General features: G+C 32.8%; 1 pseudogene; it reads left to right on the top strand.

The window, feature by feature from the left end:
* Positions 1 to 47: 47 nt before the first annotated feature.
* On the top strand, positions 48 to 11197 carry LOC145571437 (fructan 6-exohydrolase-like; annotated as a pseudogene).
* The last annotated feature ends 1329 nt before the right edge of the window (positions 11198 to 12526 follow it).

Genomic DNA, 12526 nt, shown 5'->3' with positions numbered 1-12526 from the left:
AGTTAGGTTGCTTAGTTAGCTTAATTAACCATTGAAATTATATTTCAATGGCTTCCTTTTACTCCTCAAGAACACTAACCATCTTGTGGGTTTTCTCGATTCTCACTTCTGGCTATGGCGCGACTAATCTTCATGCCATATCTTCTACTAGTAATCAACCTTACCGAACAGGATTTCATTTTCAACCTCTTAAAAATTTCATGAACAGTACGTATGTAGCATACATATATTCATTTACAAGGTACTATGTATAGATAGATATAGCGCATTTTATATAAAGAGTATTTTATAAGCTACGTTTTAAGTATTTGTGTGAATTACTATTAGAGACCTCTCGGTTCTTAAATACTAATAACCTTATAATACCTTCTTTTTTTTTTTTTTGGGTAAAACTTATGTATCTTGCGTCTGTTAATTTATTTTTATATGTAATTATAAATATATCGTGTGAGCACATAAAACTATGACAATTTTAAGTGTGTTGTGTAAGGTATGATGGGTTGTACAATAAATATCCTACTTAACCTCCATCTGAAAATTAAACTTCACTTTCTAGAGTTTAGAGGTGTATGTACCACGTTAAATGCTAGCTGGCCCTGGCCTTGCTTGACTCCTTGTATGCATGCATAATTGCATATACACAGCATCACGTAAATGCCTTCTATTTTATGTTATTTTTTTGGTGCAAAAATACCTCCTAATTTATGATTTAATAATTTAAGGTCATTTCTTACATATGTACCTTTACTTTATAAAAATAGATATAATTAGGTGAATACATATCAAGGTTATATTATGTCATCTTCATATGCTATTTGATGCTAAATCATTGACTAACATCGATCTTTTGCTGCATTTAATGGTGGGATATCTTATAATTGGACTTTGGACAAGCAGATCCTAATGGTTAGTTCTTTCGCACCAGAACTTTCATTTAATTTCGTCCTCTAATTCATATATTCTCTTCAATTCAATGCATTTACATGTGTACTCTTCCTACTAATTGTACACCTTACATAAATTTCATTCTTACAGGACCAATGTTTTACAAGGGAATGTATCACCTATTTTATCAATAAAACCCGATCGGAAATGGCTCATCCAATGGTCCTCGAGTGTGGGGCCACTCAACATCAACCGATCTCGTCAACTGGACCCCACAACCCATAGTCCTCAAACCTTCAAGGGCTTCATTATCTAATGGCGCAAGTATGTTTTCAGGATCAACCACTATACTTCCGGGTAACAAACCAACAATATTGTTCACTCTACACTTACCAAATCAAGAAGTCCAAGATATTGCCGTGCCTAAAAAATTTTCGGACCTTTACCTTAAGGAATGGGTTATAATGCCTCGAAACCCGGTTATTACTCCTAACCAACAAGTTGACCGGTTAAACTTCAGAGACCCAACGACAGCTTGGATACTATCAGATGGCACATGAAGAGTGGCGGTTGGGGGCGTAAGCGAAATTCGAGGAATGGCATTATTATTTAGGGAGGAGTAGGGGTACACATGGTGTACAAAAGAATCTTGTACACAAGTACCTTATTGGTTGAAAAGGTATCTTTTGAATTTGTGGGCCACCCTCATTTTCATTTGAATTTCAAACCATATTTTTTAAATTTTCAAATTTGAAATTTAAATTTATCTAACCCGTTCAACTACTCACATTAATATAGTATATAATCCCCAAAAAAATTATTCTCTTATTTTTTCTCCTCATTTTTTTTCTCTCTCTTAATTTTTTTTCCATGTGTCCTAATTTTTTTCCTCTGCCCAATTTGTACATATTTCTCACAAAAAAATTAGTCTCGTAATTTTTTTTTCCTCTGTCCAATTATTACTCTCTCCATAACGAATGAAATATACTGAAGAAATCTTACATTATTAGTTTTTTCATGGAAAAAAAAGTGCACTCTGTGGTAATCTTACATTACCACAGTTCGAACTCTGTTGAAAGAGTGTATAAATTTTTTTATATATTTTTGGTGTCTTATTCAATTTTACAGAATCATATTTAATTATAAAAATCAAAATAACAAAAACATAGTTTATATTTTTTTTTTATGTGAAGGAAACAAACTTATTCCTTTAGATGTAACTTTCTTAAATTTAAATAAGTATTTTATTTTTGTATCCAAAATTTAAAAAGTATTTTAAAAAGTAAAAAATTTTCAAATTTGATAAATGTACAAAGAGAACCTATTCATTTAATAATATATAGTAATATGTACTCCAATAAATGTGCTGATACCCCCTTAGTCCAATGGTCTAGACATTATTGAAATAACGTATTAAGCAAAGCCATTCAGTGTTCGACACTTGCGACCTTGAAAAAATATTTTTTTTTTCATTTGAAACATTTGTTATTTTAAAGAATCATTCTTCTGTTTATAAAATCTAAATTAATAAAAGTAATAATTTCAAATCTGCGTACACAATGTTTTAAACTCTAGTACACATGTGGACCAAACTTCAACAACAAGCGTTAGAAAAAAGACGAGAAGAATTGCTTGTCCTAATAGAACAAGTTAAAGTGGACATTTCAAGGAAAGCATTAAAGGAAACCCAGCCACAACATCGTCCACATGCAGGGCCTGTCCCGAACGAGGGTGTTGACGATGATCTTACTAAATTGTGTCTCTAATGCTATATAAGCTTTTTTTTTTATGATGGGGGGATGATTGCTTCACTAAATTGTGCCTTTTGTTTTTCTTTTTCTTTCTTTTTTTTTTTAAATGAATGTATGAAGTTTAAGGTCTAAAGTTCAGTCTAGTTCTGGATTGTATTTTGTTTTGATGTTATTAGTGCAATTATAAAAATATGTTTTGTCTTTTTAATACATCTGTTAAGTCCTTTGCGTTTCTACGAATTCAAATATGATATTCTAAATAAATAAAAAATTACATTTTAAAAATACTGATGCCATTTAAAATGATTAATTAACAACCACTTCTTAAAAAGGCTACAACTTTGCAAGAGACGAATATTATAATATTTTAAACCAAATACAATAATGGAAAACACACTTATTAAGTGCTACGAGTTACAAAATACATACAGTTACACATTATTTTAAAGTTTTTTCCCCGCCTCTTATTTGTGAATATGATCCATATTTAACAAGGGTTTTAGGTGAAAATGTGAACAGGATTCACAAACATGAACACTTATTTATAGATCATTTTTGGAGGGAATTATCCCGCCAAAAAAACTAAAATTTTATAGTAATCCATGGACAAGTACAATGTACCCCATTCACAATGAATATAAACCCATTTTATTGATAGGATACTTTAAAAACTGGAATGATTCTAGGATTATAATTTGATTATCATAAACAGTTTATTTTAGTGGATATTTATTAATATGTTTTCCATCAATGCATGTGTAGGGTTTCAAATAAAACTCAAATGAAGTACAAACTAAATTATTAATGGATTATATTTTTATTATTTTTGATTGATGAGAGATTGAACACGGGTTCTCCATGACAAGTATAGTCCCAATCAAGGTTGTTATTGGGATCGATGAGGGGGATGGGATCAAATCGATATAATCAGATCATAGGATCGTAAGATCCTACTTAACAACGAAAAATATTATATATTATGTTATAAATTGACTTAAAACACAATATTAAATTGATAAATTATGTGCAAATTTAATTTGTGAAGAATGAGACCTTAACTATGACAATTGCAAGTTGTCAATTGATAAAATCATATTAATGTCTCGGATTCGCTAATTTATTAGTGATTATTAGTATATACATTAACTTTAGGTCCATATAACTTAATGAGTAATAAAAAAATATGTCAAAATAAATTACAGTCTAATATTATAGTGAAATGTTGGATTGGATTATAGGATCGTAATAAAATCGTAGGATCGTGTTGCGATCCAACGACTCATAATTAATATCAGAGTGGGATCGTAATATCCTACAAACTGTAAGATCCTACCAAAGATCCGGATCGATCACGCAATTTTGGATCCTAGAACCGTAGGATCGTAAGATCCGAATAGAGATTTTAACAACTATGGTCCCAATACCACACCAAAAGAGTGTGTATAAGGATTTAGAATAGTTACAATTTACCTCTCTGTTAACACGTGTTATTAAAGTACTTATAGTTTTGAACTCCGTGACAACACATAAAACGTGAGATTTTAAGCGACAAAAGGAATGATAAACAACTTACTTTTTAAAGTATAAACATTCCACTATTTTTATGATATCAAATAGAAGAAATCATTACAATCTATAAAAGCAACTAACACATCTTTAAACTAATGCATTTTGAAAGTGATGCACATAATAGAATAAGAATTGTACATAAATTATTGTTATTTATTGTTGTTAGTACATATTATTAATTTAACCTCATGCGTATGCTTATGATTAATTTTTTAACCCTAAACCCTAAACCAAAAACCCGAAATATAATTATATGAAGCAATAATGATCATTATGTGTTAAACAGAATCATTTTAATATAAACTAGATCATATTGACACTTATAGAATAAAGAAATTGATTTGACATCAACATCAAATGTATTTTTTTTTAAAAAAAGACGATCTACATAACAACTCGAGATATCATTTTGTATCTATAAGAATGATGGACATGAATTGACATCACGATGAAATGGTACAAAGTTATGTGAAATTAAAAAATGTGCTACAAATAAAAAAAAAATTATAAAACGATTACATCAATCAACAAATGATTTAATTAAATAGTAAATGTTTTTTAATATGATGAATTTAATCAATGTATAATTTCAAACCCAACGTAAATAAGAATCCTATTAACATTTAACGAGTCATATTATATTTAATAGAATCACCCCATTCTTTTTAATATAAATACATATGGTACAAAAACATAAGTAATATTATAACAGACTTGTTGATACCCTCTGGTGTAGTTGGTGAATATTTCCTTATTTATCACAAGTGACCCGTGTTCGATTCCCGACTGCACCATTTTATTTTATTTTTTTGGTTTTTATTAAGGTTTAATTTAGGCAAAATATATACTAATTATTTTTTTCATTGATGATTGCTTTAAAGTCAATACACTACCTATAATGCTTGTTTACATTTTAATCTCCTATTTTTACCAATAATGATTACTTTTAATTATCGATACAACTGATCGAGGTCTGGTTTCATAATAAAAACAAAAAAAACTTTTCATAATGTCAACATTACACTAGTTTATTATTAGTATATACATATCAAATAGATGAAATCATTACAAGTTATAAAAACAAATAACACATCTTCAAAATCCATAAAAAGTTTTTCCAAGTTGTAACACATATCAGAATTGTATACCAGTCTGATTTCTTTAAATTCCATAAAACAAGGTTTTTCGAGTTTAAACACAGCATCAAATTTTATTTACAGCATCAAAAAGGTATTTACAGGAGCAGTATAAATATTTGATTGCTGATTCATAACTAACATATTACTTATTCATTCAACTCAGAAACATTGGGTGGATGTGGGGATTAACATTCGATTGTTGAGAACTATTCTGAGAATTCATGGCTGCTTGTCTGGGAACGCCTCTGCCAAAACTACGTAGGTTCATATTTGTTCCAGGCTGTTGAAATACTTGACCACCAGGAGGGCTTTGATTTATTCCTGGGTATGGGTGGTACTGGTACGTGCGTCGGGGGTCGACTGAACCATACTGAACTGGACCACCGTAAATAGAACTGAAATTACCAGTATGTTGTTGCGGATTTACTCCATAAAACTGGTTTGCGTCACCAAACATATCATTGTCAAAATTATCATCCCCATCACCGTCATCCTCAGGTTCCTAAAACAAAGAATTTTAAAAAAAAAATGTTAATGATACCAACAATTCCAAAAAATCATTTTAAAAACAAAAAACCTGTTACTGATACCAAGATTTAAATCAAACAAGAATATTTTTAGTTCAATCAATCCACCTAATGAACAACAAAAATTTTCTAACCTCGTCATTTTTCCTCTTCCTTTTCTTCGATCCTTTCTCTGATGGGTGTTTATTCCTCGTAGTCTGTCCCCTTCCCACACCTCTTTTGACTACTGGATCCTTAATGTTCCTTTCTTCAGGCGGTTTTGCATTCCGTTGAAGGTTTTCTTGGTTTTGCTCCTTCGGCCTTAGCCTGCGCCGACCGAACACCCTGTTCACTGAAGGGTCTGACCAGTCATTTCCATCTTTCGCGGATCGAATACCAATAATTGCTTCTAGAGTACCACGGATTTTATCGGTTGCTTCCCTATACAATTTTCAGTGTCTCATCGCTATGGAGTGCAAGCGTTGACAAGTATTGATTTCTCACGTGAATTTCGTTCTGCTTTTTCAATTTCATCGAATCGTTAGGGTCATAATACGACACAGTAATGCCTTCATAATCCCTTACTATATTCTTCCTCCAACGATCCAAAATGTATTTAGAAGGAATAAAGTCAATGTCTTCTTGCTCAATGGCCCTTATAATATGCCTGCAAAGTATTCCACAGAACTCAAATAGTTTGCACGAACATAAAAATTCACCTTTTTCCTTGTCCACTGAAACCTTGAACATTTTTCGCCTTGCTTTCCAAACAGGAATCGGAATCTTCTCTTCTGCATCGTACATAACTTTTGTCCCCTCATTTCCTTTCCTTAACACATTTGTTAGCCTTAGGCCTATCACCTCATCTCTTACCTCAAGAAATTTCTTATTTGTGTACGCCTTGCTAAATACGCACTCCGCCAAAATTGTGTTATCATAACCACAAGGTTTACTATGTGAAAGGAAATTCAATTCCTTCTCATCTTCGACTTTCTTCTTATTGCTTTGCTCAAGCTGCTGCATGAATTGCAACAGCCCAGTGTTCACACCAACATATCCCTTAATGCATCGGTTTTGTCCTTCACTCCGCTGGGTTGATGACATTCCAGCCCAAAAAATACCCCTCCAGAAACCAGGGGCCCAGTGTTCCCTATTCTCGTAGGTGTCATTAATCCAATCGTTGTTTTGCAACCGATATTTTATCACCATTTGTTTCCAAGAATCCTCAAATTCTTCTGCAGACAGCGAATCATGCACGACAATTCTCAAATCAGCTTTGATCTCCTTAAATTTCTCTAATTTTCCTAAATTCCTGTGAGCATTCTGCAAAATGTGCCATATACAAAGCCGGTGTGGCACATTAGGAAATACTATTTTAACCGCCTTCCCTATAGCTTTACACTGGTCGGTGATGATACCTTTTGGCGGCTTCCCCATACACTGCAGCCATTGTTTAAATACCCACTCAAATGTTTCTGCGTTTTCATTAGTAACTAAGGCTGCACCTAAAATGATCGACGACCCGTGATGATTGCAATTAATAAAAGGAGCAAATGGCATATGGTACCTGAAAAAGGTAATATAATTTTATTCAATAACTTACAACAAAATTCAACATGATACTTTAAATTAGATAATGAATCTTTAAACATACTCATTGATTCTTAAAGATACATTACAGTATAAAGAATAAACCAGTAAAGAGAACTTCACGGTTTACAATAATTGAAGATGGTTCTTTTCTTGATATAAATTATAAAAACAAACTACAAATTATAAAACAACTCTTTACAACAATCTTTTTCCTACTTTATAAACACAAATCCTTGCCATGCACAGTTCTATTCTATTGATTTATAAACAAGATGTTATAATTTATAATCAGATTCTGTAAATTACAAAACGACTCTTTAAAATTTTTTTGACTATTATAAATAAATCACAAATACACAGTCCGTATTAATCTACTTAAATCATACAAACAACCAAACATATACAATAAAAGCAACTCTTACTTGTTGCATAAAAATGTTGTATAAAATGTAACTATATCTCCAAAGTCTTTGTACTGCGAACGAGCCCTTGCATCAGCCCAAAATACATTCACAAGTTTGCCCTCTTCATCTGTTTGGATTGCACTATAGAAATTAGAGTTTGCTTCTGACATCTTTTCAAAATATTCTTGTACTGCATCAGCATCCCCACCAAATATGACATGTCGTCGAACAATGTTTACTGCATTTCTCAAATCACTCTTGTTGAAACTTAAATTCTCTTGTCCACCTCTGGCAATAACAATCGAATTGTAGCTTTTGGTCATTGAAATTCCAGCTGAGTCATTTAAGACCATGTTCTCATAAGCACCGTCATCAATGCCCCGATAATTCACCATCAGCCGACTATCATTTGGAAATAGTTCATGATCGTGGGACAACACACAATTCTTAATGTAAAACCAACCATTTGAGAATCGTGCCTCAACACACACCTTGCACTTTGTAGGAGCACATGATATCTTCCTTCCCGATTTCTTTTTCCTCCTGTCTTTTGTACCCATCTTACACACCAATCTAATACGAGACATCATGTGACCTTTAGGCTCCATCTCCCCAACACCTAGACGATTTATTCCTTTTTCACGACACTCGTTCATTATTACACTTGATCGAACAAAAAATTGAAACCCTTTCTCAAAGGCATACGTATGGCAAAACTTTGTAAACTCTTCACCGCTTGCAAAATACATACCCACAGCTGGAGTACGGCTGGATTCTTCTTCTCTATTTGACCTATTCGGAGAATCGTGTTCATTTATATTGTTGTTAACCTCAACCTCATCCTCTTCATTATCAATGTTATTATACCCAGCATCTTCATTGAGATCGAATGGCATTGCTGCATCTTCTCCTGTTACATCGTTTGATTCTGAATCTACGATTGAGGTAACCACATCGTTTATCACTTCATTAAGATCAATGTGCAAACGAGGGGATTGGTTTTCGCTTTCCATTTCACTGCCAAAATGTCAAACACACTACTGTATTTAATTTCAGATGCTAAAAAATAAAAAAAGATGCTATGAAATAATATTTTAATTTAATATTGACTAAATGACACTACATACAACAAACAGATCCTATAACATAATTTATTATTGACAGCAAATAAACAACGATTCCATTTAACAATTGATACCAGTACGAAACCCAGAAATACTCCTTCACTTCAATCACAATAAAAAAGTATACCATAAACAAATCCCAAACCCAACATACAAATCAATATATTAATCTACACGATTTACCCTCTCAAATCAATCATTATAACTATTCTACTTTTTACCCAAAATAAATTTTTACCCAAAATCTAACAATTAAAACCCTAAATTATTAAAATCATCAAATTAGGAAATTTAATCGAAATAATTCGAAAAGGAACAAATTTACCTCCTAATATTTGTAGCTGATTGACGAAATTAACATCCACACTTGAATAATTTTGTCACGATTCGTTTATTCAAATTTTGTTCTTTGTCAAGGAATTTTAGGGGCAAAGATGAATTTTCGGGGAAGAAGATGGTAAATGTCGAACCTAATTTGGGTAATTAATTCTGTATTAGCCATTAATTGATGCATTAACTCTTGCCGCCCATAGAAATTTTTCCCGCTCAGCTCCATCACACTGGCGCCCAAGCTGAAATTAATGCCGCTCGTTTTTCCCTCTTCTTTTTTTCCTTTCCCTCTTCTTTTTTTCCTTTCCCTAACTTCAATGCTGAGTTGGCGAATTTTAATTGGTGGTGTACAAAAGCATTTTGTACACCATGTGTACCCCTACCCTTTACCTATTATTTAAGAGCAAAGATTATATTCATTGGGCTAAAGCTAATCACCCTTTATATTCGGAACAAAGTAGTGGGATGTGGGAATGTCTTGATTTTTTCCCTGTTTATAAGGACGGTCTAAATTATGGAGTTGACACATATAACACAAATCACAATGTTAAATATGTGCTTAAAGTGAGCTTAGTAACAAATAAACATGACGTGTATAGTATTGGAACTTATGATAATTTAATGGACGAATTTGTCCCTGATCACGCATTAATAAATGACTCGAGTTTAAGATATGATTATGGAAAATTTTATGCGTCGAAAACATTTTATGATGTTTCTAAGAAGAGGAGTATATTGCTTGCTTGGATAGGGGAATGTTTATCAGTTGCAGATAGTGTTGCTAACGGATGGGCAGGAATACAGGTAAGATCTTTTAAGTTGGCTTGATAAGAATTTTCGTCAACATTGAATTAGGTGCTTAACTGTTAGACAATCAACATGATGTGACATGTATTCAATGTATGTCCATGTATATATAGTCCATCCATAAATCATGTAGCATTGTGTCGATAACATGTTATTTCAAATGTAGGCAATACCAAGAAGCATTTGGCTTGACAAATCAAGAAAGCAGTTGATTCAATGGCCAATTTCAGAACTCAAAATGTTGAGACAAAAACCAGTAAGCTTACCTAAGAAAGTGATTAATGGAGAAAGTAGTATTTTCTTATAAGTACACATTCATGATAACGTATTCTGAATTTCTTAGTATACAAAAATACCATTTTTTGCTGGCAGATGTAGAAGTATTATTCAAAATTACTGACATAAAAAAAAGCTTACAAATTTGACTCAAATTGGACTAACAACCCACAGTCAGTTTGCAACCAACACGGAGTATCAAATAAAGGCGGGTTTGGGCCGTTTGGGTTGCTAACTTTGGCATCTAAGGGGTTGGATGAGTACACTGCGGTGTTCTTCAGAATTTTTAATGACAATAACAAGCCTGTAGTCCTTATGTGCAGTGATCAAAGAAGGTAAAATTGCCGACTTTGTTTACCAATAATTCGAGTTCAAAAGTAGTACGCGAAGTATGAACGAAACTAGAACATGTGGTTTGTACTTTGTAGTAATGATGTATTTTGGTTGGCAGATCTTCACTTAGTCCAAAACCACAGAAAACATTGTATGGATCTTCTATGGATGTGGATCCGGTTCGTGAAAGGTTGGCTTTGAGGACTTTGGTAATGGTAAGTGAAAATCTATTTTAAGAAACTATATTTACTTATACAAATTAATAAATTAATTGAACGATGTTGTTCGATGTTATGGCAGATTGATCATTCTGTGGTAGAAAGCTACGGAGGAAAGGGAAAGGCGGTAATTACCGCAAGAGTATATCCCACATTGGCAGTTGAAGAGAATGCACGTCTATATGTGTTCAACAACGGGACTAATAACATTGAACTCTCTGAACTGAGTGCTTGGAGCATTAACAAAGCTAATATTGCTTAATTGACTCACAATTGTTGGACTTGGATATTAACAATGTCATCAATAATTCTTATCAAATTTTCGCTCTCATTTGCTTTTACAATTAATGCAAGAGATATTGCTTTGGAATGGGGGTTGTTAAATAACGCCCACATTTTTATCAAAATCGCCCACAAATTAGGGATGAATTTACGTTCTTACCCCTACTTAAAATCCTAAACTCTTTCTCTCTTTCACTCTCTAACATCACCTCTTTCTCTCTCCTCACTTAAAACCTCTCAAGAAAACTTAAAATCACCACCACCACCAACCAACACCACCATTGCCGCCGCTACCGCCGCAAAACAACATTCACCACTTTAAATCACCACCACCACCGTACATTGCAACCACCACCACAAGGTCCACCACTTCAATATCACCACCACCACCGCCCATAACTTCGAGAATGCCACGGTCGAGGAACGCAGCACGCGCGAGGGAGGAGGACGCAGCCCAATCGGAGCAGGTATATTTTTTTCGCCGGAAAAGTACTCAAACCGCCCTGTCTGTGCGATTCAACCGTGGTACAACCGCCCAAGTTAGACGATTTGACCATGGTCAAAACGCCCATGATATACGGTTTGACCATGGTTCAATCGTGTAGTTTGGGCGGTTTGACCACGGTCAAACCGTATTTTCTGGGCGGTTTGTCTACGGTAAAACCGTATTGCTTGGGCGGTTTGACCGTGGTCAAACCGTCTTACTTGGGTGGTTTACGTAATTAAAAAAAAATTAATTTAATTATATATTTATTTTGCGTATTAATAAAATTATATATTTGTTTATTTTAAGTGCATATTAATTAGAAATATGTTTAGGAAATAAAATTATGTAATTGTTTATTTTAAGTGAATGTTAATTAGAAATATGTTTAAGAAATTAAGTAAAATAATTGTTTATTTTAAGTGAATATTAATTAGATTTATTTGTAGGAAATAAAATTACGTAATTGTTTATTATTAGTGAATATTAATTAGATTTATGTTTAGGAAAATAAAATAATGTAATTGTTTATTGGTAGTGAATATTAATTAGATTTATGTTTAGGAAAATAAAATAATGTAATTGTTTATTTTAAGTGATTATAAATTAGATTTATGTTTAGGAAAATAAAATAATGTAATTTTTTATTATTAGTGAATATTAATTAGATTTATAGAATTGAGTATTAATTATTTGTATTACATTTTTTTTATTAAATAATAGCCACAGACCGTTAGAAGGCTAAATATCGAGTTCACACGTGTCGAAGGATCGGGTCCTCGACATACTCGATCTCGTGGCGTTGATGCTTCTGTTAGGAGGGAG

This window comes from Chenopodium album, chromosome 12 (assembly GCF_948465745.1).
Source record: "Chenopodium album chromosome 12, dcCheAlbu1.1, whole genome shotgun sequence".
Taxonomy (NCBI): Eukaryota; Viridiplantae; Streptophyta; class Magnoliopsida; order Caryophyllales; family Amaranthaceae; genus Chenopodium; species Chenopodium album.
Note: the sequence above shows the minus strand (reverse complement) of the source record. Positions and strands in the feature narration are given on the sequence as shown.